A 26,482-nucleotide genomic window follows, 5' to 3' on the forward strand; every position below is an offset into this window, starting at 1 on the left:
AAAGAAGAAAGTCATCGATGCAAAAGCAAAGTGAACCCTGATCAGTAAAACACACAGTATGTCAAAGAATAAAGGCTGATATTAGAAAATACAATATGTGAGTTCCTCTCAGGAAAAGACACATGCTGGGACTCTAGGCAAACTTCACAAACGACTCCCACCCCCCGGCAACTCCCAACTGAAAGCCTGGTTTGTGCATCCCAACTGTTTACAGCTGCAATAAAGTGTGGCTGTTAAGACTGTTGAAAACCAAGTGTCTCCCAGGCTTGCTGTCTCTAAGCCCAGCTCTTGGTAGGACAAATGGCCTTAGCCAGTGCAGGACAGGAATGTAGAAAGGAGTTGCAAAAACGGGGGCTGCAAGCAAGGTGGAACTCTGAAAGAAATAGAAGCTTTTCAGATCAAAATAGGTGTTCCCTTCAGATAAGGGGACAGGAGGCCATATGTCTGCAGTGGGGGATCTCTACGTTGGCCAGCGCATTCCAGGTATTTACGATCTGTAACGAACTTCAAACAACAAAGAGACTAATTAAAAAAAACACTGGTCAAGAGTGAAAAATGGCCTGGAGGATGGGAATATCATATTTGCACATATGAAGATTCCCCCTTGAGTATAAAAGGCCTATTATAACTTGGGCCTTTTTCCCAGCAACCACAAGTCGTGCTGCATTGATTTGTGTCATTTTTTTAGATGATTTCCAGGCGATTTTGTTGACATAAAATTCAACCACCTGTGACTCGGGGAACTGTAATGTCCATCTAAAATGGGGATCTGGCTGATATGAAACCATCCCGAAATTAAGAGTTGACAAACTGGTGGGGGTAGAATTAGGTATGTGGGAAATAAATTGCATGTTCCTAACGATTAAGCTTTTTGTAAAAACATCAGAAAATTGCCAAACTGCCATGCAACATCGCGAGTACCCGGTTGCTTTTCTTTTTTTTTTTTTTATTCCCCAGGATTAGCTGAAACAGAATATATACATATATACAGTTACTAGTAAAATGATGACGTTTTGCCAAATATTTCACATGAGATCAAAACCAATCCTTAGAGAGGGGATGGATTTGGGAGCAGAGAGAAGGGTAACTGTCCAGTCCTACTGGCGAAAACTCTTGCAGAGAACTGCCCAAGATTGTAAACTTGATGGTGTCATCACTGGTATATAAAGTGGATGCGCTATGAGGAAGGAACGGGGCTGCTGAAATGTACCATCTGACAGCTGCAAGGAAACAGGAGAATGCTGAGCATTGCATCTTGGTAAAGCTATCTATTGCTGGTGATGCCTAAATAATCTGACTGGGCCCTATTGTGAAGATTGGGAGACCATCCTTGAGAATTGAGTGACCAGAACCATGCCCTGTCCTCTATGAGGGTACTGAAATGCAGTTGGCTTGCCTTGATTTTAAACGGAGGCTTTCAATTTGAGTACAATTGAGCCAATTGAAACCAAAGGTGGGGGAATCTGCTTGCCTTAAATCCTTTCCTTCCATATTGAGCAAGGGGCAAAACTGGGTAGATCCTTAACCTATTAAACTAATATGAATATAATTAATTCCCCTTGCCAGAACACCACAGGTGTTTTTGTCAAAATTAACAAAGCTCATTTCCAGTGTAAGCTGAAAACTATAGACTGTAATTTAATTTGGCAATCTTTCTGTTCAGCTTCCAATTTAAGTGGACGGGGGGTCTGAAATCCAAAATTCTTCAATCATCCCAATTTTTCTGTAAGACTTCCCCAGCACTGACTAATGTGGGGGATCTGAAAATCCCACTGCTAAATCACCCTGCCTTTATTTTTAGCAAAGGTGTGGGTGAAATAATAATTATGCATTTGTCCAAATGTGTACACCAGCCTTTTAAGCGCAGGAAAATCGAAATTGCACAGCACGATATCTGTAAATTGATTGTGTTCACTGAACAGCACTAATTATTTCTTGAAGTGAAATCTGTAGAAAGAAAAGTATTGTAATGTTTGTCTTTCCCAACCTATTGGCGTGATTTTTATTTGTATGACAAGAGGTTAATTGTGAGCCACAAAGAAGGTGGCATATGTATTTTAGTGTGATTTCTATTACCTATGATTCAAAAAAATGGAAATATATTTTCCATGCACCGGCCTGGTTCTTGACTCATTGGTAGCTCAGGGGGAGGGACCCAAGGGGAGTGATATGAGGCTGAAATAGTGCTGAATAAAAGAACTGACATTAACCGTTTTGTGTGTCACACCTAGTTTAGGGAGGGAAGGAGCTCCATGTGTTGCGGGTGGCCTCTGAATAAACCGTTGCAGCTTTTATTCTACAGAATTCTAATCCAGGAGGTGTAATCTGATCAATATATTGAACACATTAATATATGCTGCAACAATAAATGGATGTTCCGCAAGTTCACTGTGAAGAGCCATCACTGCGTTGTACAATGTTCAAATGTACTCGGTTTCATTTACTTGTAAAGGTGTTACAGTACGTAATCTAAATATGTACACAACGTTAATTCGGAAACCGCTGTCAAGATAGCTCACTTAGGTGAGTGCTCACCTTGGATTTGTCCTTTCCCTACATGAGACAATTTTTCTGGCTGCAAGACTATACCTACCATTTTCTTAACCAGAATGGTACTATTACCGGCAATGACAGGTGAGGGTTAGTACATTGTTCCAGTGAATTGAGTTCCAGATAACAGAACGTGCACTGTATTATTATTATTGTAATGAGAACAATACTAGACAGCACGATGTACTGTTAATAATTAGCGCATGTCCGACATTATTGACCTCCTCTGAGCCAATCTGACTGTTCCGAATGTAGTCAATATTTACTATTATGGACTGCATTCTGATCATTCTGATTTGAGTAGTGTACTGTTAAACATTAAAGTATTTTTCTGTATTTAAGAAACAGGCATGCAAAAACATAGCAAGATTTACTCCAGCAAAACACTCCCTCTCTGCAAGTATCTTTGTTTCACTGTGCCTTGAATGCGACAGACAGGCAATTTTGATGCACCAAAGTGAAAGGTAAAACGTGGAAAAATGCTTTCACTTTCATATACCTTAACCAACGCACTGCACTTAGAAGATCTAGCCGAGGGACCTAGATGAATTTTGCGGGTAGCCAATGTACTAACAAACCCTGCTCCCCTCCCGCAAACTGGCCAAGTTCTACATACGCCCAGGGGCCAGCCAAACCACACACTTAACACACATCCAACATAACAACACACTCCCAGACACTAGGCCTTACCCCACTGGATACGATCAGCCAGTGCACACAATCAACTCACTTATAAAGTGGATACGCACAGATGCCAGTTTCTCCTGGTTCAGCAAAGATCAGCAGAAGAGCACAACCTCTAGCCTATCGCTCTCCCTTACCCTCTATCCCCCCTCTTTCTTACATTATCCCATGAGCACCTGGAGCCAATGACGGTGGTAACGGTGCACAGTCTAAGACAACATATAGAAAAACAGTTGATCTGGAAAAAGTACATTAAGTGTAATAAAGAGGCGAGGCGTGCAAATGGATTACAGAGCTTTATTTCCGCGGCCCCCAGAGGTCGGACCACAGCAACCGAAATAGAACGGGGAGGTGGGAAGGTTCGGTCAGGATGGGGCTGGAACACTGGGCTCGTGGGAGCGGAGTCCCACGAGCTAGATTAAGCATAACATAACATCTCCGCTGTTAGGAAAACAGAAAAAGGGGGGGGGGAAGGAGAAGGGGTTTATGCATATGGAAACTGTTAATAATATAAGAAGTCTTGATTGAAGTTTTGTATGATCTTCCGATTCCTCTTCGATAGTCTGCTGTTGAGGTTTTTCTCAGTGTCCATGTGAGAGCTGTTGTCTTCGCGTTGGCTAATTTGAGATGCTCCGGTGGAAGGAGGATTTGACTGATGGATTTCCCAATGGTGTGTGCTTGGAGGTACTAGGTCTGTGAACATCTGTTATCTTTACTATGTTGTCTCCTGACCACTTCTTTCCATCATCAAGTGTGACGGATTTGCCGTGACATTGGATGACCTTCTGAGGAGGTCTGAACTTACTTTCGGACTTGGATGTTTTTTTTGGTTCTTTGACGCAGACCCAGTCTCCTGCTTGCACTCGCACTTCTTTTACTGCATTTTTGGAGTCGTAATGTGTTTTGTATTTTGTCTGTTTCTCGATTGTCCTCTTCTGGATTTTATCCATGTTAATCTTCACTTCTCCACCATTCATGAATATCCAAACTGGTCTTAGACGATTGGTTGCAGCTCTACCACGCATCAGGGTAAGTGGCTCGATGTTAGTGGTGGTGTGGGGTGTTGTTCTGTACGCACACAAGGCTTCCTTGAGGGTTTCTCTCCATGGAAGAGTGTTGGCGATGGCCAGCTGTATTATGCTCTTTATAAGTCTGTTCATCCTCTCCACCAATCCATTTGATATAGGATGGTATAGGGATGTTGTTAGGTGTTTGATGCATCTGTGCTTGAGGAATTCTTGAAATTCAGACGATATAAACTGGGATCCGTTGTCTGAAACCAGTTCCTTGGGATCCCCTTCTCTGTTGAATATTTCTGTCAGGAATTGTGTTACTTTCTTGGATGACACGTTTGTTTCAGCTATTCCCCATTCAGTCCACTTTGAGGTATAATCTATGAGCACTATTATATATATTTTCTCACTTTCAATGTTTTCGAAGGGGCCCATAATGTCTATAGCAACTTTTGACCAGACTTCTTGGGGTGGTTCTATTATTTGGAGAGGGGTCTTCCTTACAGTTTTTGATTTGTCGCTTGAGGCACATGCGACGCAACTTTTTACAGTTTCTTCTGCTTCTTTCCACATGTGCGGCCACCAGTAATTGCTCCTGAGACTATTTTTCGTCAAACTTCTTCCCAAATGACCTTCATGGGCTAGTTCAAGTAGTTTCTCTCTAGGCATTACAGGTGGAATTTCTTTGTCTCCTCTGAATGTGTTTTTCATTCATACTTATTTCGTCCTTGAACGGTATGAAGTTTGTTAGGATGTCGTTTGGTTTGATCCAGTCATTAATTATGGCTTTTCTCATTTCTTGTTGTTCTGTGTCATTGTTGGTGATGTTCAGCCAATCTTCTTTGGAAATGGCAGGATTGATAGTAGCTATGATGTCTTCTTGAGGTTGATTGGTCTCTTCTTCCTGGTTGGTAGAGAGTCTAGAGAGGCAATCTGCTACTGCATTTGATGAGCCGGGAGTGTAGCAGACTTGGAGGTTGTATTGCATGATATCGAGAAACCAACGCCTGATTCTTGGCGAAATGAGATGTGGTGTCTTGCATTGAAGGATGTTTACTAACGGTTTGTGATCAGTTTTGAGTAGTATAGGTAAGCCCCATATTAAGTTCCTGAAATGTTGTAAAATCCATTTCACCCCCAGGGCTTCTCTCTCTATCGTTGAATAATTCAGTTCGGCGCCTCGCAAGACTCTTGAGGCAAAGGCAACGGTCACAATGTTTCCCTTTTGCTGTTGTTCTAGGACATCACCAAGTTCATATTTGCTGGCATCGACGGAGATGATGGTCTTAGCCTTACAGTCGAACATTGCTAGAGCAGAAGCCTTGTTAATGTCGCACTTGACTTCCTCAAACTCCTTCTTACATTCCGTGGACCATACAAACTTGGTGGCTTTCTTTAAGAGGTTCCTCATGTGTTTCGTCTTGTTGGCATAGTCGTTTACAAACTTTGAGTAATATTCGGTCATGCCGAGAAAACTCCTGAGTTGATCCTTATTTTCGGGTTCGGCGATGTTTATTATGACATCCATGAGTTTTTTCTTGGGGCTGATTCCCTCGGCGTTTATGGAGTGGCCAAGATAGGATACTTGGTTGCATTTTATGTTGCACTTTTCCAATTTGAGGGTGAGTCCACTTTTTTGGATTACTTGGAGGACACATGAGCTTGGCATCATGTTCTCTTTCGTTTTCGGCAGATATGAGTATGTCATCCTGAAAACAGTGGACACCGTCGAGACCTCCAAACAGGTGCAACATTAACCGTTGAAAGACAGCTGCGGCTGATGCGAGGCCAAAAGGCATCCTATTAAACATGAATGCCCCCAGAGGTGTCACGAAGGAAGTGAGATTTTTTGAGTTCTCCTCCAATGCAATCTGATGGTATGCCGACGAGAGGTCGAGGGTGCTGAAGTATGTGGCTGGTTTCATGGTTGCGAGGAGTTCTGATATGTTAGGGAGAGGGTGTCTGTCCACCCATATGTTCTTGTTCAAGTCACGTAGGTCAACACACATCCTTATCGAATTGTCTGGTTTGCCGACAAGGACAATTGGTGCGAGCCACTCGGAACTCTCAATGGGTTGGATGATGTTTTCCTCACAAAGTCGGTTGAGCTCTTTCCTCAAGGCGTCTTTGGTGCCAAAGGGGATTCCACGAACACGATGGGCTACAGGAACGGCGTCCTTCTTCAAAACTATCTTATGTTGAAAGCCTCGGAGGAGTCCCACCTTGTTGTTGAATACCTTTGGAAACATCTTGGCTAAAGTGGACTTTATGTTGGTGGGCTCCAAGCTGGTTGTAGCATTGGTGTCGCTCAGCACACTCAGGACTGGAACTTCTTCTCCAGGGTGGATCTTTATTCGTAAGGCAGCTTGCTCCTCCCAACCAACAACTGAAGAGCCATTTTTTGCCACGAAGAGTTTACAATATGTCTCTCTCTCAAAAAATTTGAGTTTGACCCAGGTATACCCAATTATTTCGATGGGAGTCTTGCCATAACCTGTGGCCTTTATTGGCGTGCAGCGTAGGTCCTGTATCTTCCTAGAGAGAGTTCCCAAAAATGTTTGGACATCTACCATTGTATAGGGGGAACCTGTATCTACCATTACTTGAAGAAGTGTCCCATCTACATGCATGTCGACCCACGGGCCCTTGGCGTCACGTGAGGAAGTGATGGTGAGTATTTGTATTGGAGGGGAGTCTCGGTCGATGAGCAGCATGTTATCGTAACTGGGATCATCTTCTATGTATCTCACCGAGGCAGATCTGATGGATGGGCCTCTATTGTATCTGGGAGGTCTGGTTGTTCTACCCCTGTTACTGTTGCAAACCTTGGCGAAATGTCCGCGGCGGCCACACTTGTAACACTCAGCATTGTTTGCGGGACACGTCTTCTCAGGGTCTTCGTGTTTGAACCATCCACATCGTTGGCAATGGGCAGGGTCCCTGAAGTCGTTGGATGGACCCTTTCCTCTCCTGGAATTGGTTCTTGAGCCTCGGAAGGCTGGGGCCTTCCTGACCAAGGCGAACATATTCTCAGTGTTGTCAGCATCTGGATGGGTTCCAACGGATTTCACCTCAACACAATCTTTTTGGGCGAGTCTCTCCTTCAGGCAGTGGTCACCAAACTCCTTGCTGCCTCTATGGCTTGGTCCAGGGAGGGATTCTTTATCTGCCATAGTTTCTGCTGAATACGAGGGTCCACTACATTGAGGACAAGCTGGTCCCTCAGATACTCATCGCTGACGCCAGTGAATTCACACGTTGACATCAGTACTCTCAAGGATGCAATGTAAGAGTCGATCGACTCACTCTTTTGTTGCTTCCTGGTAAAGAACTTGTACCTCTCTAGTACAATGTTGGTTTTGTTACCAAAATGTTTGGTGAGCTTGGCTAAGGCCGTGTCGAATTTGTGGTTGTGGTTGCCATCACCTCCAACGTCGTCCGGTTCTGGTAGTGCCCTAAACAGTCTTAGTGCCTCAGCTCCTATGCAGTTCAATAGTGTTGCTTCCTTGAGGTCATCGTTGAATTTGTTGCCCCCAATGGCTCTCAGGTAGATGTGGAACCCGTCGATCCATTGTTCCCAGGGAGAGGCTGGTGTCCCAGGGCACGGGAGAAATTTGGCCGGATGGGGGATGTTTTGCATGATGGAAGATGTGAAGCTGTGTTAAAACTGTGCTGAAAACTATGTTAAGAAGCAGGCTGGGAAGGAAACATTTTTTTTTAATTTTTTTTTATTGCAAAAGTCACTGGGTAAGAGAAGGCGTTATTTGTTTTCTTTTTGTGGAAAGTGTTTTTTTTTTTTTTTTTTTTTTTTTTTTTTAGAATCTGGTTTGAGTCTTGCTCTTGGCTTTTATTAAAAGCAGATGGGACTTTTGTGTAGACAAGGATTTGTTGGTGGCTGTGGAGGAACGAGAAATGCTCGATAATGTTGTCAATATGACAACAGGGACAACAACATGGCTGCCGTAATGTCACTATGGTAACGGGGACAACAAAATGGCTGCACGTGATGTGCTTTGCGGTCCTTTCTTTTTTTTTTTTTTGTTGGAGCTGCGCGTGGGCGTGATGGCACGTGACGAGGTGTCTGGTGCCCAAAACCCCAGTTAAATCGTACCTTGTTTGCTGAGAGGGTACCTGTTCTGCGGCTGCGCCGCCCTCTACCCGGAATCGGGGAGGAGCGCGGCCGACTGTGTCTGCGCCGACCTCGACCCGGATCGGGGAGGGGCGCGGCCGTATGTGTACAGCGGCGGCAACGGAGACGGGACGAGGCTGGTAGCTGAGGCAGTCCGCTGCGCTCCGGGGGCCGGTTCACCTTCTCGTCGCCAATGTAATAAAGAGGCGAGGTGTGCAAATGGATTACGGAGCTTTATTTCCGCAGCCCCCAGAGGTCGGACCACAGCAACCGAAATAGAACGGGGAGGTGGGAAGGTTCGGTCAGGATGGGGCTGGAACACTGGGCTCGTGGGAGCGGAGTCCCACGAGCTAGATTAAGCATAACATAACACTAAGCTTACAGATAAAATGCTTACCTTCCAAAAACAACCTTTTTAATTAAATACTACAAAATATAACCACAATTTACAAACACTGTCCATTCACTTCACTCATGATTTAAACCTAGGTGTTTTTACATCACCATCACAACTCCAATAGCCTTCTAGACCTCAAAGGGGCCATTAGTAATTGGGATACTGACACAACCATAAGTTGGGGCCGTTGCCTTTGTCTAGGGCCATAATTAGTTGGGGGCGATAATTCCAGAATAATGAACCCTCCCTGGTTCTAGAAGGCTATATAGTATGTTCTCAAGCCACCTTCCAAGCACTCGCAGATTTCTGTAATCTTGCTTCAACATGGTCCCATAAACCAGAGCGTCCCTTGTGCAGCGTCCAGTGTTCCCGCCGCTCTGTCTGGAGTTATTCTGCTCTTTTAAGTGCTCTGTGGAGGTATACCTTCGCTATATCCAAGTGCCCAGAGGGTGCCCTCGACACCCACTTTCCGAGAGTGCCCGCTTTGCTCTTAAAATGCAAGTAAGATGGCGAACGAATACCCACTGCAGGGATCTTTGTACAGCTTGAATGTCAAAGACTCGATTCCTGGCGGGTCCACTAGACCCCATTATCCTTTCAAGATGGTGCCATACAACACACGTGTTCGTGTCTGTTTGTCTGGTCTATTATGCTGACAGTTCCCTCCGTTTTGTGATGTTCCACACTTGCTCACCTTCACTGTGAATAGCCTATGCTTCCTCAAAACTACTACACGGGGAAATGGTGCCGTTATATTCCAAGGCCAGCGCCCAACGCATCATCGAGCCCCTTGATTCCCCTCCGCCCCCCCCCCCTCTCCAGTCCCTGCTATTCTTTGTGGCTACGTCTGCCTCTTTCTGGGTACGCATTGGTGAGAGACTGCCTGCTTGTGTTTATCCCTGGTAGGGTGAGTGGCTGCCCGCGCGTTCAATGCCGCGGGTGTGCGCGACACCTGTCAATGTCTCTCGTTTACACATCAGTTGGCACCTTTTCAGGAAAAAAAACAAATATAGGGACTGCTGAACAGCTGCACTGCTGGGTGGATTCTCATTAGTGGATGCTAAATGTACCCAACTAGGGATGGAGCCTGAAACATGCACTCAAACCTGTTACATGTTTAACTCCTCAAAAACCGTGTGCTGATGGGTACGAGTGGGGTGTTGGAGGTGGTGCGCCCGATGGTGTGCTTTATGGAATAAACCTAGCACTCCTAGTGCTGTGGCATGATCGAGAAGCCGCCCACCTCCGGTGCTGGATCAGGGACTTAAAAGGGTCCTGCGCCAGTCAAGAGTGTGGTGCGGATTATTTAGATGGGGGGGGTTGGTGGAGAAGGCCTAGGTGGTAGATTTTGTGCAAGTTGCCTTGGAGTCGAAAGTAGCTCTCCATCGTTAAGCAAACCAGCCTCCTTCAAGCTGCAAGCGGGAGACAAGTGGATCTCAAATGGCAGCTATGCCTTCCTTTCTGGGTACAATAACTGCAGGGGGAGAACTCCTTCATCTTTTATAACCCGCTTAATGGCGGAGAGCAGTCTCTAGGCGCAGGCCCGGGATTCGAATTCGTGTTGCTCTGCATTGTCTTGCTTTCTAGACAAACGTGTTGCCCCTGAGCTATCCTCCAGGCACATTAACCACAGAGGTGCGCCAGGTCCAGATAGTGCTATTACAGAAAAGACCTGCTGCTGGAGGACTACGTCATGTACAAACCTCTACTACTGTTAGACATAGAGACGCCCCATGGCAGTGGTTATTGGGGGTTATGGTGTGGGCGGTGCAGTCGCACTAATTGGGATTCATGCACACAGGAGATCACAGGCAGGCTGTGTAGTGCCTTGGACTCTGTGGATTGGGAGGAGGCTAAGTAGACTTCCTAGGCTTGGTACACCGAACAGCTCAGTTACTCCTGTCCCTGAGTGGGCATCATCTTGGCCTTCGGGCATTAGTTGCCAGCTGCTACCCTTCAGGACTTCTTGTTCATCGCAGCACAAGGCGCAGGCACTCCTGCCAGCATTTCAGGCAGAACAGAAAGGCAGAGTTGTGCAGACAGATCGATAAAATGGGGGGGGGTGTGGGGGGTGTGTGTGTGTGTGTGTGTGTGTCAGTGACAATCTTTTAAAAATATACATATAACTGGATTAATTTGTAATTCTAGTCCTACATTTAAAAGCAGATTAGGAGCAAGACGTTTAAACTTTATAGACTATGCCCGAGGGCTGTACAAGGGCCCTGAAGACCGAGTTAAAGGCCCGACCGCAGTGGGGGGCAGCTGAGGGGTTGGGGGAGAGGTGCGGCCTGATGCAGAACTTGTTGGCGGGGGGCAGAGCCATCCCCCTGAAGGTAAAAGCGCAGGGGTTGGTGGTGGGGGGGGGTTTAGTGACCAGCAATGTCTGCCATGTGCAGCCTAGGTGAGGAATGTGGGCGAGGAGGCGGGTGCGGGGCTCTCATTAGGGTGCTGCCGTAATGAGAGAGTGCCACACTGAGAGCTCTCCCAGCTGCGTTGTTTGAGAAAGTCACTGCTCTCCTCCTCCTCATTTGCTAATTTGCAGGGCATTTAATAGATTTCTGAGCGATACTGGCTCTTATTGCCTGGAAAATGGCCAATGGAGGAGTGCCATGCCACTCCCCAGGATTATAATCTAGATTATTAATCCATACGAGTGAGACTTTCTCTAAAATTCAAACTGAAATAAATTACTGCTGGGTGATTGTAGTTTTGGTTGTTAATGGAAATGAGGCACATGTAAGTGGGGAGGCTTGGATTAGACCCTAGGTTTCCATCCATATTTTGCAATTTAGACCACATAGTATACCTCATCTCCTGATCCAACAAGTCCATCTTGTATACTGTCAATAAATCTGAATTGCAAAGCACCAACTCACAAAATCAAGCAACCTGACAATATATTGAAAATCTTTAAAAAGGAACAGGTTTGTGAAAGCTCACTTGTTCATATAAAAGAAAGGGGCAGAACCGCCTCGGCACTGTCCAATTTAGGTATAGATTTCAGCATCAGTCACTCAGGCTGGTAAACTACCTTTCCAGTCTTGCACTCCACTTATCAAATAACTTCAGAATGATATGCGGACTGAGCCTCAGATACTGCCCAGTAGCGTATCAGTATATTTGGCGTTTCAAGGTCTTCAACTACTTAAATTTAAGTACAGAATATTCGAGAGCTCGCTGATCTGAATGCAGAGGAATGATAGGAAAAGTGTGAGAGCAGGAGAGACGAAAGGAAGAGTTGATGAAGTGAGAAGGGTGAGAGCCATTTAGAGATCAGGAGAGGGGGCAGCAAGCACTAAGAAGGACTCTGGCTACAGTAGCGTTGCTTGCATGCAATACGTGTATTTCATGACCCGCAGCCAAGTGGGAGTTTACAGTGACGGCTGAGAGGCCCACACAAACTGGGGAAATGTGTGCCAGTGTGCTGAGCCCTACTGCCTCCGAGGTGGGTCAAGAAGGATCCTAAGCAAACGCAAAAGTGATTGTTGGATGGCGTTCGAATCAGAGGTCAAATGAAGGGCCCCTGCTTAGCACCTCAAGACTTTTTGAGCCTTCCTTCACACCCCAAACCTCTAACACACCAAGATTTAACATGCACGTTTGCATGGGTTCATGGTGCTTTATTAATAGCTTGCACAGGGGAGTTGTGTGTGTGTGTGTGTGGTGTTCCAGTGGCGTGCACAAATAGTAAATGTGTTCTCTGCCATCCTTACTGGTGGCACAGAATTACCGGAGGGTGGGCAGACTATCTGCTGTAGACCCAGGGTAGTCATGGCGAGGCACAGAACCGTTGGGAGTCGCTGCTGAACCAGGAAACTGGTGGAGATCATCGGTGGGGCTTAGGCTCGGATGGAGGGACGTACCCCGAGTGGATGGAGCGGGAAGGGTTCTGGCCCCTTTGTGTCGATTTATCAGAGTTGTACGCAGAACTGCACGGAGATCAGGAACTATGAAAGACACTACCGGGCAGTGCAGAGAAGGTGGTGTTGGAACCCAAAGCCATCCTCGACAGTGCAGACATTCTGCATCCATGTATATGCGGAGAGGAAAAGCCACATTGCCAAACTTATGTAAAAGGGTCTTCTTTGACCCATATAGTAAGAACTCTAAATGGGAAGAGCAGAGCGATATTGTCAGGGCTGATGGTAGCAAAGATGCCTGACCTCACGGAAGGCAAACCTATCCCTCTAGTATGAGAGTTGCATAAGGAGTTTCACTACCTCCAAACCAAGGTGTCTACACTGGAGAAAGAGCTTGACACCATCAGCTCCAGGGTTACTCCAATGCTGGCTGACATTGAGGTACTAGAGGTGAACAGCAAAGAGATTGATGTTGGAGTGAGTCGGATTGAGAGAGTTCAGGAGAGCTTCAAGGAATTTCAAAATTGTGCAGCCAGCTCCATTCTGCATCTGGAGAAGAAACTTGAACCGCTGTTGAATCTGAACTGAGCAGCTAATCCGAGACCTCTTGGGGCTCTTGCACAAAGGGAACGATTTGTTTAAGGGTTATATGGTGAACCGATTTGCACACATTATTCAGTCCAAAGTTGCTTTTGGGGATCGTGCCTTCATTAAGAAGCCACAATGTCTGGTATTGAGGAGGAAAAGGGAGCGTGACTGGCAGGAAGGGAATGGTTCTGGTGAGGCTTCAGGCCCCCAAAGAGTGGGAGCAAGTAATGCATTCCACAAATAGAAAGACCCCGTCCACTCACTGATCAAGTAGCTCCAAAATCTCTGGTAGGAATTGGTGGGTCTGAAGGTCCAAGGCTCAGTAGGGCAGCTGGCCATACTGAGGGTCACCTAGAAGGACCAGCTCTTCTCCCAGGTTAACACTTGTGACAGGTTTTATTGGTAAACCCAAGTCTGGAATTCGTGTCCGGAAATGTTAGCGTTGTGTCATACCTCTCTGTGCACTTGGGTATTTGGTTGATGTTTTCATGAGGTACCTCTCTGGCTCCATGGCGGTTTTTAAATACTGGCGACTTGCCACTTTCTCTTACAGGTGTCAGGTGGTTCCTGCTGCTATTAATGTTGGTGACAACAGCAAACTTTGAGTATAATACCAGAGTTCCGATGCAGGGTTTATTTTGTAGGTGGTATGTATTTGATAATAAATATCTGGTGATTGTAGATTTTGCTTTTAAAGCCTAGTAAAATATATATATTTTTTTAAATAGGATTTGAAACATTTGGTATAGCGAAGGCCCAAAATCAAGTATGTTATATCCATTGAGGCCGTGTCCCAAACAGAACAGATCTGTGAATTCTTCAAGCCTCTCCCCGGCTCGAAGAAAAGGTTTTGTGATTTTCTTTAATGCACCCGAGTGCCAGGGCCTCTCCTGCCTTTGGGTTCTGGTAACCATTGCAGCCGGTGTTTCATGTGCCATTTAATGCTTTCCGACTTTTCCTGGAATGTTCGACTTCTGCACGTGTCTGTCTAGCCTGCCCTCCTTCCGGTGTGCTTGTGATTGATTACTACTGTCTTTCTGGTTTCTGGGAAAGAGAAGGAATCTGCAATGGTGCAGTTTTGTTGAATAGTTTGTTGGGGCAATGTGATCAATGGGCCATCTAGGTCTTGAAGAACACAAGCCTATTGCAAAAGCTAAATCTGGGAATGAATTATTTATAATGCATTTGACTTGTTAGTAAATCGTTGTAAAGTTGAACATTTGTCAGAAATGGCAGAGATGGTCGCCGCCACTTTGGAAGGGGAGTATTGGTTGCAGTAATGCTGTAACATTTTCTCCATGCCCATATTCAGTCCACTTTTTGAGATGCACAGCCTTTATTTTTATATGTATTTTATTCGTGTAAGTGTGCCATTTACATGTAAAAGAAATGGGCCAATACCACAAATGTTGTTTTAAATATATTCACGCATTTCACATTTTTTTTTCCCTTAAGCCCCTTTTGAAGTCTAAAGGGTGTTGGGCACGTTTTTAAGGATAAATAGTGTCCTGGCGAATGTATAGCAGATTATGTAAATGCCAGAGTTGGGGTCTGCTGAAAAACTCCTCCTACATTTCTTTACTAGACTGTGGCCATTGGATTTTCTTGAATTTCCCGCCAAGTTTTAGACTGGTTTGTTAGTACTGCTAAAGCTGTGATCAGGCTCGGACTGGCCAATAGGGAAATAGGCCCATGGCCAAACAAAAACGCAAAATTCTGGTGTAGGTAATATTTTTTTTGGGGTCAAACTGGGCCACTTTTTTGGCCAATGTGGGCCAGTTTGAGTTACTTCACTATGCAGCTAGTACTTATGACCAGTTTTGCTGATTAAATAGTCTTTAAAATGCACAATGTGCATCACCTTTTAACAAGAAATTCCCCGTTGGGTACTATATAAACAGTGCCACAAAAGGAATGAATTGCCATTTGCAACTGTGGGCCACTTTTTCATTAGTGCCCGAGACCATTTTATGGCCCAGTGCGACCCTGGCTGTGATGTGGTCATACCTGTTGAAGCAGTAAGTAGTCCCAGTACGTAACCGGCGGAGACAATTGCTCATGCAAATATATTTGCAACACTTGCTGGAAAAAAGGTCGCCACAATAATTCCTGGAATCCTTTCATAGGTCCAATTAAAGTGTGACATTTAATAGGTGATTTACGCAAACCGTAGAGTAGCGTGCTGCCTTCTAATTGGCTCACACCATTAAATTGATAGCGTGGAGCTGGTGGCTTTTACTCCTCGCCTCATTCTGTGTCTTAAGTCAGATGTGCTAGTCCGGACCATGCTCGTTGATCGATGAGAAAAAAAAAAAACATTGCAGCCGCTACATACTTTCTTGCAAAACACTATCGTTTTAACACACTACAAATATCTACCAAGTTACAGAAAAGAGATTCAGAATGAAATCTTGACACACAATTTGTAGAAACAGAAAAAAACTAGTGATTAGATGTAAAGGGGGAAAAAGATGCAAAAAAGATTGGTGGACAGAAGGTCTTACCTGAATTTCTTGCTTGATTGGTGTATTTGTATTTTGTTTATATAGCTCGCCTGGCCCAAAGGCCTCTGGCCCTCTGGGTGTAATTTAGATGATACAGGTGGGAGCGAGCCAAAGAACAAAGCAATGAACGTGAAATTTGGAAGCTGCAAGAAATGGACCAGCTGCGTTGCCAAACCAAATTTGGAGAACTGTAAAGCTAGCCCTATATTAGAAATGGACTTCTGGAAATAGCATATCTGTGCGGGGAAGACCTAAATGGGGATTACTACAAAGAAAGAACAACAAACGCTAGTGCAAGCGACCAATCGGGTGCTAGAATCTACAGTAACATTTTGAGTTTTTGAAAGGGTAGTAGTAAAGGGCAACATTTTTAAAGTCAATTTAACATAATCACACAACTGATTGGATTTATTGCTGAATGATGGTCAGTGGTTGTATTAAAAACCAAGATTATGGATCACAGATGGAGGAGGAATGTAAGAAGGTGGAAAATCCATCTTGAAAAATAAGTAAGTCGCACACTAAGATGCCCATTATTTCATGTAAAGGTTGTAAGGCCACAATTCGAGTAGAACTGGTTAATTTTGTCTCTTCAGGTCTTGGCTTTATGTATGTCATTGAGTCTCAGACTCGTATCAATTAGAATTACTAACTCTTCATGTTCCAGCATGCTTTGCAGGGTTCAAAATTAAGATTCGATGAGCAGGAGCTAAAGCCAGATCCTGGGTGTCGGGCATCACCCCAAAGCTACTACCGGGGAACCAGAAGCTACCAGGTAGCTGCTACTTTAACTTGTATGAGCCATTGTGCTGAAATGGGTATTCCATGTTCTGTAATTCTTCTTTATAAATCTTCTCAGAACTCCAAGTTGATGTCACATACACATGTTTGTATATCACGAGTTTGCCTGAGGAGGCAAAAGTAGTTCCTGGTAGCTGTTGGTTTCAAGTTAGCCAGGCTCCTGTAGGGTAGAAGCTAAATAGCTCCCCGCAAATTCGACACTCTGCTTTGTCTCTTCTTTTAGCCACGCCCTCAATTGGTGCTTGAAACTTTGTCTTCAGGTTCCAGGATTCAGCTTTTCACTTAAGTGTCTCAATTTGCTACAAGAACATTGGCTCAGAGTTTCACCATACAGCGTCACTCCTTCAGTTGAACTCCTGGTGAACTTCAGGAACTTTTATCTTTTCACTCATATGCTCAGCTGGCTCTAGGATTGTTGCTACAGCGTTTTAATTGGCAGCATTTCCTATTGCAATCACTTTGATCAATGCTGCACCATTTACAGTCCCTCCTGCCTTTAGGAACTTTCCCACCAGATTCTCAATTGTTTTGAACAGGTTTCAGCCTGGCTTTCTTCTGTTTTTTGCTCTCTGCAATAGTGTGCTTTTGCAGCCATCCCCGACCTGTGCTCCGCTTGCCGTGCCTCGGTTTTGTTGTATGCTAACTCAGAGACGTCTTCTGCTCATAATTCATCAGCATCTAGTTATCCAACTCTGCCCCTCTCTCCATCTACCTTGGCAGAGCTCCAGACTTCTTCTAATTGCGAGTGAGAATTCTCATCCTTACTGCTATTTTTGGGCCTTGTGTCCAATATCTGTTAAGGCTTCAGGAGTAATAGACTAGTATGAAGATGTTTCAATGGATTGGGAGGGCATTGGAGCACTTAACGTGGGTCCTGAATATGAATCTCCCTCTGGCTTGCATTCCCTCAATCTGGCTTGCGTTCCCTCCCTCCCTCTGGTTCGCGTTCCCTCCCTCCCTCTGGTTCGCATTCCCTCCCTCCCTCCCTCTGGTTCGCATTCCCTCCCTCCCTCTGGTTCGTGTTCCCTCCCTTCTAGCTATGCCCCCACCTTCCCTCCTTCTATGTGCCCCCCCTCCTTCTGGCTCGCCCCTCCTACTCCTTCTGGCTCGCCCCCTTTCTCCTTTTCTCCTTCTGGCTCGCCCCCCCCCCCTCCTTCTCCTTCCCGCCCTCTGGCTCGCCCTCCCTCCCCCTCGCTTGCCATCCCTCTGGCTCGCTCACCCCCCCTCCTTCCCTCCCTCTGGCTTGCCCTGCCTCACCCTGCCTCCCCTCGGGATAACCCTCCCTCCCTTGGGCTAGCCCTCACTCCATCCCGCTCACACTCCCTCCCTCTGGCTCGCCCTCCTTCCCTCCCTCTGGCTCGACTTCCTGCTCCCTCCCTCCCTCGCCATTCCTCCGGCTTGCTCGCCCTCTTGCCCGCCTGCTTGTCCTTCCTCCCTCCCTTTCTCTCTCATTGCAGAGAGTGGACTTTGGTAAGCGTCTGAGTCCTGGCAAAACTTTAAATTCGATGTCCCTCCTGCTCACTCTCAAACTCCTCGTTGGGACTGTTTTGTGAACATGTTACTTACTGGAAACGGCTGTTTCTCTGTAGGTCCCTTTTGCTCACAATACACATTTAAGGGTGTTTGTGGATGAATAGATTTGTATCTATTTACCGGATCCTCGCTGCAGTTGTGCTACCAGTTTTACTTTGTCTTCACGCTCCGGCATGACGCGTCTTTCCTTTTAATCTATCTGACTCTAGAATCGTGTTCTTCGGGTTCCAGAATTCAGTGTTTCTCTTTTCTATCAGTTTCTCTGTTGGATTTAGGAACTCTGCTGCCTCCAAGTGCTCCTCCATCCACCTAAAGTGCTAAATATGTGAGGTTCCCTCAACTCAAAGGAAGACCATGCCCATGAGGAGGCCATTTGAGGATCCTCTGATTCCCTCGGGTTCCTCCAACAATTTGCTTCTGAGACCCCATGCCCCAGCCTTCACCCGAGTGCCTCTTTGGGTAACACCCATTCATACCAGAGTGTCTTCTGTACACATTCTCGCCTATGCCACCTACTTTAAATTTGTGAATCCGTGGCGTGGTTGATCATCATGACAACCTGTGCCAGTAGACTCATGGTTTTGACTGGTGCCTCCCCCGGTTCAAAGATAACCTGCACTCTAGAGCCATAAAGACCTGTTTCCAAGACCTTGGGATGAGGCCATGAGAATACAAGGAGCTCCGTCGCCATCTATTGTAGCTAGGAACCCTGATCAAGCTCCAACATGAAGCATTTTCAGTCAGTCACTCTTTAAATTGACTCTGGACTTTAACTTCAGGGTCCAGCATGTAGTGTTTGTCCTTTAAGTTTACCATTTGATGAGTTGGCTCTAGGAACATTACCTTCAAGTTGGTTCATGCTGCCTTTCTCCTCTTGGTCAGTTTCTCAGTTGTCTTTATTATGTTTTGCCTTAGTCAACCTCTTCCGATCCTGTAGCCCACCCCTCGATTCCCTCTTTACAATGGTGGACATCCACAGACCTTTCTCCAACTGGGATTTTGCTGACTTCTGCATTACTGTCTTCAATGCAGTTCGCTTGCTGAGACCTCCTCAGCAAGGAATCCTCAAAGCTCTGTGGGGTTCGAGTAGCTGGTGTTCCGCCTCCCCCTTTAACTTGCTTGCCATAGCAGTGGTTTACAGGACTTTGTTTATTTATTTGCATTTGTATAGCGCACTTGCAGCCCGGGGGCATCGAGGCGCTGTTACAAGAATTTGTAGGAATTTTGATTCATAGGTTAGATAGGTGACCAGAGGTCTCTTGGTTACACAAACAGAACTATAGTTACATACAGATGCATGATAGGAAGCTTACTTTTACAGATTGATGGCATTTACATTTCAAACAAAAAGCTTAGTTTTAATAGCTTTGCAGAATGCTTGGGGGGACTCGATCATTCTTAAGTGAGTGGGTAGTGCGTTCCAGTGGGTGGCGGTCAGAGTGGGGAAAACTGGAGCCCCCACCGCGGACTTTACGTGTTTTTGGTGTGAAAATCATGTTGGAGTAGCACTTCCTTAGGGGTCTTGTGGCAGTGTGCTTGGTGATTCTTTGGGTCGAGTACGGGGGAGCAAGTTAAGGGAGGCATTTGTGAGTGAGGCCAAGGGTTTTGAAGACAATTCTCTCTTTGACCGGGAGCCAGTGGCCCTGTCTTCTCACTTCGGAAATGTGGTCTTTTCTTGAAGTCCCTGTGGCCACCCTTAGTGCGTTATTTTTGACTAACTGGAGTTTGGCCAAGTTTTTGTTGGAGGTCTCAACGAGTAGGGCATTGCAGTAGTCCAGCCTCGATCCAATTAATGCCCTGGCAATAGTGATGCAGTTCGGGCGTGATAGGAAGGGTCTGGCAGTGTTGATAACTTTAGAGTAGTAGGCTGACAAGGAGGCAATGGCATTAACCTGTCTATCCATGGTCAGATGGGAGTCCAGGTAGACTCTGTGTCTTAACGTTGTTGGAGACCTTGATGGGAATATTGGCAATAGTGAAAGATGTGTACTGTTCACCGAGGTTACCCAGGGTAGAGGGTGACCCTATGAGCAGAAGTTCTGTTTTTTCACTGTTGTGGCAGAGCCAATTATCTGCCATCCAAGATTGGATGGTGGAGTAGATGGTGGTGAGTGTATTTGTATCCACTATGTAATCCCCCGTGAGCGGGATGAGCACCTGTGCATCATCCGCATAGTTGGTATACAATATGCACAGGGAGTCAAGGATGCTGAACTGGGGCCCTGTAAAGAGGTTGTAGAGCGTGGGTGCGATACATGAACCTTGTGGAACTCCGCATTTGAAGTGGCTAGGTGTAGCAAAGGTGGAGTCAGAGAAGACTTTCTTGGCCCTCTCTTGGAGAAAGGAGGTAATCCATTCACATGCTTTGGGGGAGAAGTTAGCCTGGGTTGCTAGATGGTGGCACAGAGTGTTGTGATCCACCAAGTCAAAGGCTGCGGATAGGTCCAGGAGCAGAAGGAGAGCAGGTTTACCTGTGTCTCTCAGATCGTCCATTTGGTTCTTTAAATCCGGGAGAGCCGTTTCGGTGCCATGTCATGGGCGGAAGCCAGATAGCCGCAGGCCGAGGAGACGGTTGTCTTCCAGGAACTTTTGGACTTGCAGGTAGGCTGCTTTGTCCAAAATTTTATGTACCAATGGTACAGTGGTAATGGGCCTATAGTTCCCAGGCACCATTGGGTCCATGGATGGTTTTTTGAGGAGTGGGCATACCCACGCCTCCTTAAGTCCAGTAGGAAAGTGGCCAGCCTGGAAGGATGAGTTGATAAATGCGGTTAGGAAGGGAGCTAGGATATGTGCAGAGTCTTTGAGTTTGGCTGGACAGGCATCTCCCTTGCAGTTAGAAGGTTTGATGGATTTGAGCAGGGCGATGACCTCCAACTCAGTCATATCTTTGAAGTCAAACAGTGGGGAGGACTTGGTCTTTGTGGGCATGGGGGATTTACTGTGCAAGTTGGCTATGAGGCTGGAGAGGGCTCTTTGATGGCCGCAAATTTTGGTTTGAAGAGAGTTTAGCTTGTCTAGCATGGCAGATTGAATACTGTTGCACCAGTTTTCATCTTTGATGAGAGAGGGAGGAGGAGAGGATGGTTTTTCCAATTCCCTAAAGATGGTGAAGATTTCTTTGGACCCTGATTTGGCATCATAGATCTTTGAATTGAAGGAAGCAGCTTTGGCTAGGGTGATGTTGGCTTTGTATGATTTGGAAATGGCTTTCATGACATTTCTGGTGGCTTCCGATGGGTTGGCTTTCCATGCGGAAATGGCAATCCTATTCTGAGAGCGTTGGTCAATGAGTTCTTTTGAGAACCATGTGTTAGAATTTTTGGCTTTTTTTAAGGGTGAGTGGCGCAATGGCATCAACTGCTTGGGTGAAGATATCTTCAAAGGTATTAGCTAGGATTTTTGGGTTGTTAGAGAATGGGGCCTGCAGGGCAGGAATGAGAAAATAAGGTGCTATGTTCTCAGCTGTCAATTGGCGCAAGCTCCTCGCGAGGGCTGCTGGGCAGGGGGAGATAGGCTTATGGGGCCCTTTTTTAGTATTGAGGTTGAATTGAATGTAGTGATGGTCAGACCATGGGATGGGAGTGTTGGCGGTGATTTGGATGGAGCAATTATGGTGGCTGATCAAGTCGAGTGTGCGCCCTTTGAGGTGGGTATGGTCAGATTGCGAGAAGCCCACAGTGGATAGGGCTTTCTTGAGGGGGTTGGCGTGGGAGTCCTTGGGGTCATTGAGCCCTAGGCTTAGATCGCCCATGAGCATGACTTGAGACGTCTTTTTGATGTTGTCAGACAATGAGACACTTTGTGTGCTTGTGCCATGTCATCCCCGCTGTTCCTTATGGGTTCAGTGTCGTACATTCACTGATCACTCCCATGGTTAGCTGACCTTCTTGTTTTGTCCTCCGCTTCCTCATCTGCATCAGGGTTCCCTCTTTACTCGCAACATATCTCACTGATTCCTGCCCGTTCTCTGGCCCCACAGTACCACAGACCTCATAGGACAATGACCAGTGAAGGAATCTCACAATTGCATGCCAATCTCTTTTATGAATGGTACTGCACCACATCAGACAAAATGAGATGTATAGAATTACATGACACTTGAACACTGAAGAGTGCTAGATGTAAAAGCTTTGAACTAATCATAATGGCTGGGAATTTGCCTGGAAAACTTTGTTTATTCCATCATTTTTCAGTGTGTCTTGTACCATTAACTCTGAGTGACTTTAGGACCTGTACACATGCGCCCTCAAATGTGGTCTGTTTTGTGCTAATTAATTGGGCAGGGCTCATTAAGCCCTGAAAGCCAAATTCCTGGGAACCCTGTCGCAGAACATTTTTAGGCCAACAATCTAAACGAGGGAGAAACTACATGAAAATCCGGCTTGGTCCCACCCTAACAGCTAGTTGCATCTCCTCCACCCGAAACCACAAGCAAACCCAGATATGAATCTTAGGGATGTGGGTTTGCGGAGGTGGAGAGATGCCATCCATGCTTCCATGTTAGATAGAAGAGAGCTTGGACTATACAGCACTTAGTGTCATTCACCTTTAGGTGTGATTTAAATTTAAATAAACAAATTATAGAACGGAGGGGTATAGTTCAGAGCGATAAGAGCAAATTACCAAGAGCAGAACATTGCCAAACCTCAAAAGAGATTGACGCAGGGAAAGATAAAGAACCCTTTACGAGCGAGGGGAAAAAGTAATATGAACATTCTGAACAAACCGTATGTAAAATCTTAAGAGCATGTAAATAACCGAGAAGAGTAGGATGAAATCCAATCTGTAAAAAATAAGAGATCAAAGGGCGCGAGTATGGCAGGGCATGTGCCTTCCCCACTGCAGCAGGAATTGGGGAAATGTAGCGAACAAGCAACTTTTATCTGCCATGACGCTGACATGGTGGCTTTGGCACCTTCTAGGCCTCCTGCATGTCCCGTCAAGGTATGGCCGGACGTACCGGAAGATCTTTGTGGTGGGGGTGATATGAAGTGGGAACCATAGGTGTCTGCCACTGTACGTTACCCACTGGAAAAATCGAGAAGGCTCATGGGTCCCTAGGTGGCTGCCAGACGAGGGAGAAAAAAAAACTTAGAAGCGGGGTCAAAAACATGAAGTCTAGCAGTCCAAAGACATGGCAGTTGACCCGAGGGAAAAGGGACTGGATAATGGTGAAGGCAACAAGGTCCAAGCAAAATAACAGGAATACTGGCGGAGGCAGCAGGGTACAGGGAAGGAGAAACCGAAAAGGACTGGAGGTTAGGCATGGGGTAACGGAGGAAGAGGAAGAGAAGCACGGTTAACAGAAGTGTTGGTAACATGCGAGGAAACCTTGATGTTGCAATTTTTTTTTTTTTTTTTTTTAACCAAAGTTCGGATCTGTTTTAAGGCAAGGAGATGTCCTCCTCTTTTGATGAGGTCATGCCGTTCCGTGTGTTGTTGCAAGGGGCCAGACTGCATCTTGGGAAGGTTGTTGATCCCTTATGGTGGCCATCTTGGAATGGGACTGTCTGGGATGTCGGCAGCGCTGGGGGTAAGTATACAAAGCAACTGTGGTGTGGGTACCAGAGAGACGAGTCTCCCCCACCCCGAGTCATGACACGCCCTGGCAGCATGCCTAGCGAGTTAAAAAATGCACAAATCTCAGCTTTACTTTAGCAGACCATAGGAATCGCACTATATGTTGTTTTAATCGGGATACATCGAGTTAGGGTGAATTTTCCACCAACCCCATATCTGGTGCGCAGTTTTTTTTTTTTGTGGAAAATGTTACTTACAAAAAAATATACATCCGAAAACTTAAACAAGAACAAACAATATTATCCATTTTAACAACCATTGAAATATATACATTACATCGTCCCACCCCCCAAGGAGTCGCTACAGTCATTGTTCAAACCTAATATAACAAAAGAAATGTACCCCAGATCTTTTCGAATAAAGCGTTTTTCTTCTCCCTCCGATAAAACACCTTTTCAATCCCTGCCAACATATGCATCGCTTCTATCCACGTCTCAATAGTAACAGGATCAGATGATTTCCAAAGTTTTAATCGGTTTCTTCCCCACCATTGCACCCGAAAAGATCCTTTTTTTTCTGTGATGTAGCCAAATTTTCCAACATGTCATGGTGCGCACAGTTCTTATTTATCAAACAAATGTATATTTATGAACCTGGGACACCACTTTATCAGTATTTATTGCTTATAGCCTTCCTCCCCTTTCAAGACAAATGCACAGGTTTGCGCAGAAGATCTATTTATGAATGAAATAAAAATAAAATAACCAATTTAAAATATAAACAAATTGTACCGCTTTTCCATTCTCTATGAATTCACAATGTCAATGATGAGTGATAATGCCCTAATTGAATTGTCAAGCCTGCATTTAACTTGAATGTAGACTTTTTAAAGCACACACCTCACCATATGTACATTTGGTTTACTGTAAGCGCACATTCACCATATGTTGAAAAGGGACTGAGGATTCAGGACAAAGACTTCATTTTCCAGAAAACTAAATTAAATCTGATCTTTCTTGCCTATGTAAATTGCTCTAATTCTCATTTATTGAACATAAACACCTCCCCATGTGTCAGTATTTCAAAAAGCATTCATGAAAACTCAGTTTAAGGGTAGACTACTTGACTTCCTGCATGTAAATCGCTTGCAAAAAGCAAAATGTGTATTTAACATGTTTGCTTGGTTTCCTTCAGTGGTGTTTCTATTGCATTAATATGTAAAAATGCACATTTGTCATTTTTAATGGACAACTTAAAGTGGGGAAAAATGGGTGGCAGTTAAAAACTGTTGCTCTTTTTCCATGAATGGTTCAGAGCTAGAAAGGGGGCCCTGTTCAGTGATCTAACCTGGGAATTACTACTATTACATTATTCTTCTAGACCTGCACAAAGTCAGATATTATGTTGTTCCCATTCTGTACTTTGACAATGGGGCCCATAGTTACAGGCCTGAGCATAGTGGGGGCATTAACGAAGGCCCTGGGGGCATTACCTTATGCAGTAATGGCCCACAGGGGAGGGGCTTATTGCCATTAGTACCCTGGCCCGTTAGACCGGGGTACCAAAATCATTTTTTTTCTGTTCTGAAACTGGAAAGGGACTACACATAATCCGTTCGCCCTTTCCATGGCGGCCATTCAAAAAATAGGAAAAAATGTAAACAAATAAAATGGCCGCCATGGAAAGGAAAGAAGGCACTACTTCCCTCGTCCCTTTCCATGACGGCCTGTCTCAGATCAGGAGTGGACGTGCTGGGGACAGAAGTGTTCCCAGGCCATCTGCTCTCGAAATGGCCAGAAAAGGTAAATGGGGTGGCGAGGGAGGGCAGGGAGGGAATTCTGTGGAAGGGGGTGGGAAAGATTTACCGGATTCCCTGGTGAGGAGATATGGGGGCCGCCAGCCCTAAGGAGGCTCGGGGCAGCGGGATTACTGTGTGGTGATGCCCGCATTCTGAGTATCCCCATGAGCTTGGAGGCCGCCACCCCCCACCCCCACCCCTCTCTCGCCAGGTACTAATTGGCCATTACACAGGAAAGGAGTTGGGGATCTCCCAATATAAACACCTATTGGGTCTATTTGATCAAATCCAACGTTTCCAGAAGCACTTCTGAAATATTTACTTATGTCCCATGATGTGCAGTCAATTGGCTATGCAGAGAGTGAACTGTGCGTACCACTTCCCGGTATAGGTAAAGGTTAAGTTTAAGGTGATGGGTTATATGTGGGTCACATTAGAACTTTAAAGCACCAAAAGAGTCTAATTAGCACCAATCTTTCCTGCCAGGTGCCTGTCAGAAAACGAGTGAACCCAGGCGGTTACTACAGCAAGATGGCTTTATCAAGTATTATACTACATATTTGTATGAAGTAACACACTTTGGAAATGCTGTTGGGTGTGTTTTTAATAGCAGGCACAAACATTTAATTTATCGTCCAATGCATTTCTGATAATGTATTCTGAAACATTAGAATAGATAAGACAAGTAGGAGATGAGGAGGGGGAAAAAAAAACAATCCTCTCATTCCACTGTTTTTTCAAGTATTGATAACGTATTCTGATTCTCTAATCCAGTCTTACTTGCCTTGCTTGTGTTCAAGTTTAAAATAACAAGCTGACAAAATATAATGCAGAGGTACATAGATGATATTTTCGGAATGTTTTATGTTTTTCATTTGGGGGCATTGTAGCATTTTTACTATCCAGCTCCTATTGATAAAATCTACACGTAGTCTCACTGTTTCATGAAGAAAGCAGAAATAAGTTAGGCCTCAATGTGTTTTTTACTGTTCTATCAAATGCTGTGCTGTTCATCACAGATGGACTGTTCTCCATTTATCGCATATTGCTGTATTCTTCCTTGTAAATGAACAGATTTATTTTTTGGACCTTGTCATTTACT

At 45.3% G+C, this 26,482-nt stretch overlaps 1 protein-coding gene across 4 annotated transcripts in view; it reads left to right on the plus strand.

Moving 5' to 3' along the window:
- The window catches only part of LOC138489101 (uncharacterized), a 501,288-nt gene that overhangs the window by 183,972 nt on the left and 290,834 nt on the right, over positions 1 to 26,482 (plus strand). The window lies entirely within an intron of this gene.

The sequence above is a fragment of the Ambystoma mexicanum genome, chromosome 9 (assembly GCF_040938575.1).
Source record: "Ambystoma mexicanum isolate Mex_15411 chromosome 9, UKY_AmexF1_1, whole genome shotgun sequence".
Lineage (NCBI taxonomy): Eukaryota > Metazoa > Chordata > Amphibia > Caudata > Ambystomatidae > Ambystoma > Ambystoma mexicanum.